Below are 7,705 nucleotides of genomic sequence, written 5' to 3' on the forward strand. Positions count from 1 at the left end.
GGCCTTACAATCGCATATGGCTGGCGAGCCTTACAATCGCATATGGCTGGCGGGCCTTAAAATGCATCATGGCTTGCGAGCTTTACATAGCACTGCGGCTGGCGAGCCCCCTCCATATAGGCGCAGCAGCTGGCGAGCCGCTTCATATACGCCCAGCGGCTGGCGAGCCCCTTCATATCCGCATCATGGCTGGCGGGCCTTACAAACGCACATTCAATGCAGCTGGCGAGCCTTTGTCCGCAAACAATGATACAAATCAAGGACGTATCCCGAAGATGCCTCAGGTACGACTCATCCCCGCAGCTTGCGACCTTTGTCCGCAAACAAGATACGACTCAAGGACATATCCCGAAGATGCCTCAGGTATGACTCCTTCTTATGGCTGGTGAGCCTTTGTACATAGTCTAACGGACTTTAAACGACCCGCACAGATAGTCGACAGACTCTAAACTGTTCCCGACGACAGGACCTTGGCTCGTACCCTCGAGTCGCCTTGGCGTCGCCCTTCCCGACGGCAGGTCCTTGGCCCGAATCCTTTCGAGCCGCCTCGACGTCGCTTGGGTATCCAGGTTGTAATCTTCGATTGACCTGGGGGCTCAGTATATACACAGTATCTGCTGAGACTCCAACAAACACCCGATGATTATCGGACTACAACATGCTTAGAAATCGCAGCGTTTGATCGACAGTTTGTGTACAACTTTACGTCGAAAAACATAAAATGATTTCGAAAATAAAACATTTCAAAACTTTTCAAAAGTACCTGGACTGTTTAATGCATGACGACGGGGTTGCAATGACACTAACTAGAGTCAAAACCGACACCGGACCAAAAAGCGACTCAAAATTCAAATCCCGACTCCAACAACGGGTCAAACCGAGTCAGACACAAAAAACAAACCATTCAAATGCTTCTATGTTAAGATTTCCCAGAATCTTACATTGTCAAGTACCAAACATGTTCATCCAAATCCTAGGATAGAACAAATCATGATTGCATTCGTCTGATAGTGACAAGGCACCTCGAAGACGTGCGACATGGCTCGCGCCTCTTTGAGCAGCCCAGGTGGCCATGTCGCTGAAAAGTCACACAACCACTCATTTTCCTATAAATACCCCTCAAATGCCACCATTTGAAAGTTATGCGAGCGTCCGCCCCCTCTCTTCTCCCTTAAAATTCTCGACTCGACTTCCTAAGTCACAATCCGACACGTGTTTACGACCTACCGATCGTAAACACAAGCCTTACACATTGTTTGGTACCGTCATCATGCATTAAATCACTTGACCAATCATCTCGACCACTACACCATCACTAAACTTAATAAAACACTCTTTTACTTACCAAAACGGTTTTAAACCGAGTTTTCGGACCAAACGAGTTGATACACTTACGTCGATTTCTCGCCATAAGCCTAACATGTAAGTATGAGAGTGTAAAAATCCTCTTATTATGTTTTCATATGTTTCATGACTATAACATGTTAAATCATGCATAACATGGTCCAAAACATGGGAAGAATGAGCCAAAACCGGATTTTTGGTTGAGGTAGAGGCTACTTACGTAGCACACAGGCTCGCGCCTAAACCAGCCTGCCTCACCCCTAAGTCCAAACCGTGTTTGGTCTCTTCATTTCCTTTATTTATATTTCATATTTGTAATCGGTTTTTACCATTTCAAGTATTTTTCAAGACATTTTTACAAGTTTTAACCATAAAACATTTTTCAACCTTGGTTCCTAATACCATGACGGTTTAATCCGTGTTTCGGTGATAATATTTGGTTAATTACATCATAAAAGATATTTAAAACCTTTTATCTCATTTATTTACATTTTGAAGGGTATTTTAAAGCCCATCATCATTTCTTTACATTTTCAAAACAAATGTATTAGTCATCAATACAAAGTCATCCTTGGTTCCATATACCATGTCGGATTTTAACCCGAGTACGATGATGAACAATGACTAATTATATTCAAATGAACTTAAAACAATTAGTTCATAATAATTTTCAAAACTATTCATGTCAATCTTACAAAATCGAACCCGACATCGAATATTGTCAAAACAATGACGACTATTCAAGTCTCGTTCTTCAAATCAACACAAGAGCGGCCTAAACGGCCTTTTCAAACCAAAACGGGTTCAAATACCCATTTTTCAACACCATTTAAAAACTTTTCCAATGGTCATAACACGTCTTCCATCGTTGACTGACCCGCGCTTAAACAGGCCACTCCTTTTTCTATTTTCAAACCAGGGGCGACCCTCTTGCATCGCCAATAGGCTCGCGCCTCTTCTGGCTGCCTGATGCTGGGTCTGTTCCCCTTCCAGCACTTGTCTAGGATGATCCCGACTTCGGTTAACCCGATTATAGGATGGATCAGATGACTAATTTGCTCATTCAAAAACCATATTTGCAAAATGCCTTACTTAGACAAATGGACAACGTTATGCACCATAAACCTAACTCGGTAAATGAATTTTTAATTTTCGTCTTGTATGCAAATCAACCATAAATCCAACTTGACATCTTATACTTGATACTTGTATTAAATCAACCGACGTAGAAAGCTCACATGTTAGGTTTAAACTAGTGGATGCGCATTCATGCATTTAAACCGTTTTATCAATTTTTGCATTCAACCAACCAAGATCGATCAGTAGAGACCGCTACCGCGGGCGGGATTGGGTGTCTGATTAATGGGCTTCCCAATACGTACCTTCACCTCTTACTCAGAAACATGGATAGTGGACGACCTTATCCAGGGCGTACGAGAGTCATTCTAGAGATAGGATGCTAAAGAGGGACGATTCCTTATCTTTAGTACCTATGTCAAACCCTGCTTTGTGCTTCATTCGGCCGAGGTATAAAGTGGATTCGAACGGGTTCCAAGCATCCCACAAATGCTTGGTGGCGACTCTGAACATCTCTAATCGTTTCGAGACCCTTGCTGAGACGAAACCAACCGATCTAAAACGATCCGGTCGAAAGCATTCTTACGCCGCCGAGCGTGGCTTTCAAAATACCGTTGTACGCCCACGGATTGGCCTGGCGTGTAGATGGGCCATGTCCACAGTGACTCGATGATATTATTGGTTAATTACAAATTAAAGGGTAATTTAACCCCCTTTTATTTTATTTGCCATTTTTCTCATTTATTTACATTTGTAAATATATTGGTCATAATTCATAATCATCTTTGGTTCTTTATACCATGTCGGTTTAATCCGAGTACGATGACAAACTTGACTAATTACAAAGAAATGAACTTAACATATTTAGTTCAAATCAAACATTTTACATTTTTAATTGTAAACTATGCTTTTTAAACTTGCAAATCCGACAACGAATATTACTAACATAATAGTAATTATTCCGAGTCATGCAAATCATACTTGTAAGTCATTTAAACACAAATACAGTTTTAAACAACCTTTTTAACAACCAGGAGGCACCTCTTGGCTCGCCCCATGGATCGCGCCCCAAGAGCTTGCCTAGTTCCATCTTTCAAAACCTGGGCATATTTAGCCCCCGAATTACCATTGTTTCCATGCTTTTTAGTGCCTATTTGGGTCATTTCTTATCTTTAGTTCTTTGTTTTGCATATTCTTTGAGATTTTGATCCCTTGGTAGGAAAGGAGTAAGAATCTTGCATTTTCAAGGCAAAACGAGGCTAAATTGATTGTATTCCATGACCAAGCATCAAGAAGAGACAAGACTAGAAGGCCTTTGTACATATCATAGTAGAAGAGCAATATTGAGGAAGGATCCTTGCGTCCCCAAGGAAATCCCCAAGGAATTTATGAAGAAAAGGGAAGAAAAGAAGAAGAATTGACGCTGACCAACAATCCGAATGGATTGCAGACAATCCGTCCGTCCAGCCTCAACAATCCGAGCGTCCCTCCTTGGAATCCGCTCGGATTCCCCCTCAACAATCCGAGCGTCCCTCTCCTGAATCCGCTCGGATTGCACAGCCCAAATCCGGCCGTCCCGACTCTAATCCGCACGGATTCTGCACAAAGACGGATTTCATTCTTCAAGCTACGAAAAGAGAAGCCCTTCTCTCGGAAAATACCGGCTCCTCCTTGCTCAACTTAAAAAGTGTAATTACTAGTTTAGCCCTTAGTTAACCCTAATGCATCCTCCCTAATTTTCACTATAAATACCGCATTAGTCTAATTAGAGGAGCATGTTCTTCTTATCAATAATTAGTGTAGTTAATATCAATCAAATCTCTCTTCAATATTGTAATCAAGTATTAATCAAGTTTTAATCCAAGTTTTAGTTCTTTAATCTCTCTCTTGTTCTTCCTTTATTTTGGGTAATTGAAGATTATTTGGGTTATTATTGGGAGATTGACAACCTCTCAATCTAGGATTCAAGTACTTCTATTATTCTTGCTTTATTATTGGAATCATTAGTAGGTATAATCTCTTAATCCCTTTTTAATTATTGTTAATTACTTTCATTTATTCATCATGTTTCACTATGTTAGTATGATTGACAACCTTTCTAGCATGATCAACATGATAATGAGTGAGTAGTCTCTTAGCTAGGGTTTAATGGGTGATTAGGGGAAACCAACATGGGGGATGATTCATGCTTAAATCAATATGCTTTCATATCTTATTTGCTTGCTTGTTTTGATCTCAATTCATGCACATGTTATATTTGATGAAATGCTAAGCCTATGAATCCTTGCATTTACTATCATCTTCTATCTTTTCAATGAGACTTGTAAGACATAACCCAACTCGAGTCTCATTAGACCATGCATGTGTTGAGTAGGAAAGATTAAGTCGACTTGTAGGTGTTGTACAATCTAATCGATTCGGCTCCGGGACCCAAACTTTCCTAGGTTTGTAAGATATAACCCAACTCAATCCATCACAATAATAATTGCTTGCTTATAATTTGAGAACATGTTTGTATGATCATATCCCATGATTCCCCTATGACCCCATGACACCCTAGTGCTTTTAATCAATTGTTTACACCCCTTATTTCATTCATCTTGCTAGTTTATTTTCATTGTTATTCTAGTTTAATAACCTTCTACACCAACTCAATTTGTGACACCCCTAGACACTACTAGTTACAATAGAATTCTCATTTCAATACCCGTCCCTTGGGATCCGACCTTTACTTGCCTCTTTACTAATTGTAGAGTTGTTTGTGAAGTATAAATTGTGTTTTGTATCGACCATTGACCAACGACCACATATACTTAATTGTGAACACGAAATGGCCTCGATAAAAAATGGCGTCGTTGCCGGGGACGGTGTTTAATTGATTTAAGATTTCTTTTATTGTTATTAGTTGTGTCTTTTTCACCTTGGGGAAGTAAAACTCCTCAAGGTTTGTTCTAATTGTTTTCGAGTTGTTTGATATTTTGCATGTCTAGAAGGTTACAAAGTGATTTGTTACCTTTTGACCGTGAAATCGAAAGAACCTTGACGAATAATAGGAGACTTGTTAGGAGGAATTTGAGAGGTGTTGGTGAAGTTGTTCAACCCACTAGTAAGTTTGTCAATCCTTTCGCAATAGAAGGAGAAGAAAACCCATTACACAATATCCCACAAAATCCACCTACAATGCCTAAATTCTCGTCACACTCTATACCCACCGAGGAGAATCTACCAAATGGTACTCCTACACCGCAACATCTCACCGGTAATTTTATTGCCAAGTCCGCCTTCATCCAACTAGTTGAGAGGAGCCAATTCGGGGGAATGCCTAGTGAGGACCCTCATTCTCATATGGAAACCTTTTGCGATTATTGTGATGCTATCTCTCAAACGGGCGTGACTCAAGACCAAATTAGATGGGTCTTATTTCCTTTTTCGTTAATCGGCACCGCAAAGCAATGGTTGAAGGGCCTTGATAAGGCCACCCTTGGAATAGATTCTTGGAAGAAGTTAGCTCTAGCTTTCTACAAAAAATTCTACCCACCAGAAAAGACTAACATGCTAAGAGCTCAAATTACGGGTTTTAAGCAAAGGGATGAAGAATCTTTGTATGAAGCTTGGGAGCGGTTCAAAGGTGTTTGTCGCTCATGTCCTCACCATGGACTTAGCGAATGGTTTTTAGTGCAACAATTTTGGAATGGTTCATATGAAGATTCTAGGAACATTCTCAATATGGGATCAAATGGAATGTTCACCGAAGTTGATGACAATCAAACATGGAACAAGATTGAGGAAATGGCGGTCCATAATTCACAATATAGTAGACCTCGCAAGGCTACTAGAGGAGGAAAACATGAAGTGGACTCCGTTACTCAATTGGGTGCTCAACTTAGTGCTCACATTGACACAATCAACTTGAAGTTTGAACAAGCTATGGCTAGACTTGAGGAAAACTCAAAATCATCAAAGCATCATGTCAATGCTATGACGACATCCTCATCAATCCCAAGTGGGATATGTGAGAATTGTGGAACTTTGGGTCATGACCCAAGTGAGTGTAGGGGAACAACCGAACAAGTTAATGCTTTCCAAGCTTACAAAAGTGGTACCCCTTATTCAAATTTCTACAATGAAAACACCAAGTTCCATCCAAATCTCTCATACAAAAGCCAAAATGTTCAAAACCCTCAAACAACATACACTCCACCACCCATGAGGAACCAAAATCAAAGACCCTTTTACAATCAAAACCAAGGTTACCAAAATCAAAATCCATACAATCACAAAATGACCAAGGTTTTGATGTCCAAAAAGCGGTCCTCCAAATGCAAAAGAATCAACAAGAATTTTTCACTCAAATGCAAAAAGATAGCCAAGCAAAAGACACCACCATCAACAACATTCTAGCTCACACCAAGATGTTGGAAACACAATTGACTCAACTAGCATCTTCAAGCTCACAAAGACAAAAGGGCAATTACCACCTCAAAGTAATCCCCTAGACATGAAACGGTTAGTGCCATTCACTTGAGAAGTGGTACAAGATATGAAGCACCGAAGGAGCAAGTTGAGAATGAAGTTGTGAAAGCTAGTAAAAAGGAAGAAATTGTGCAAAGCCCCAAAGAAGGGGAATCATCAAAAGAAGAAAGTTCAAAGAAAAATGAAGACAAGGCCAAAGAGAAGGAGCCCATTGTGATTAGACTTCCTTTTCCAAGTCGTCAAGCCAAGCCCAAATTTGATGATCAACTTGGAAAGTTCATGGAGATTGTAAAGAACTTAGAAGTCTCAATTCCTTTCACGGAATTAATCAATCACGTACCGGCCTATGCAAAATACATGAAAGATATCCTCACAAAGAAGAAGTCGATCCGGAAACTTGAGACTATCGCCTTCACTAAGGTGAGTAGTGCAATACTTCAAGGGAGTTCACCTCCAAAGTTAAAGGATCCGGGAAGCTTCTCAATACCGTGTACCATTGGCGACACGACGATCAACAAAGCCTTATGTGATCTAGGGGCTAGTGTGAGTGTCATGCCATACTCGGTGAGTAAAAGGTTGGGAATGGGAGAGCTTAAATGCACCAACATCACGCTCCAAATGGCCGATAGATCGACGAAGACACCATTAGGGATATGGGAAGATGTCCCCGTGCGAATTGGGAAGTTTTTCATCCCGGTGGACTTTGTCATTGTTGATATGGAGGAAGATTCCAACATTCCAATCATCTTAGGAAGACCTTTCCTACACACCGCGGGTGCGGTGATTGATGTAAAACATGGAGAGCTCACTC

General features: G+C 40.7%; 1 non-coding gene across 1 annotated transcript; it reads right to left on the bottom strand.

Moving 5' to 3' along the window:
* Window positions 1-5,973: 5,973 nt before the first annotated feature.
* On the bottom strand, window positions 5,974-6,080 carry LOC141654291 (small nucleolar RNA R71). Its single transcript, XR_012547852.1, has one exon. It is a non-coding gene; the product is annotated as a small nucleolar RNA R71 (small nucleolar RNA).
* Between the last annotated feature and the right edge of the window lie 1,625 nt (window positions 6,081-7,705).

This window comes from Silene latifolia, chromosome 4 (assembly GCF_048544455.1).
Source record: "Silene latifolia isolate original U9 population chromosome 4, ASM4854445v1, whole genome shotgun sequence".
Lineage (NCBI taxonomy): Eukaryota > Viridiplantae > Streptophyta > Magnoliopsida > Caryophyllales > Caryophyllaceae > Silene > Silene latifolia.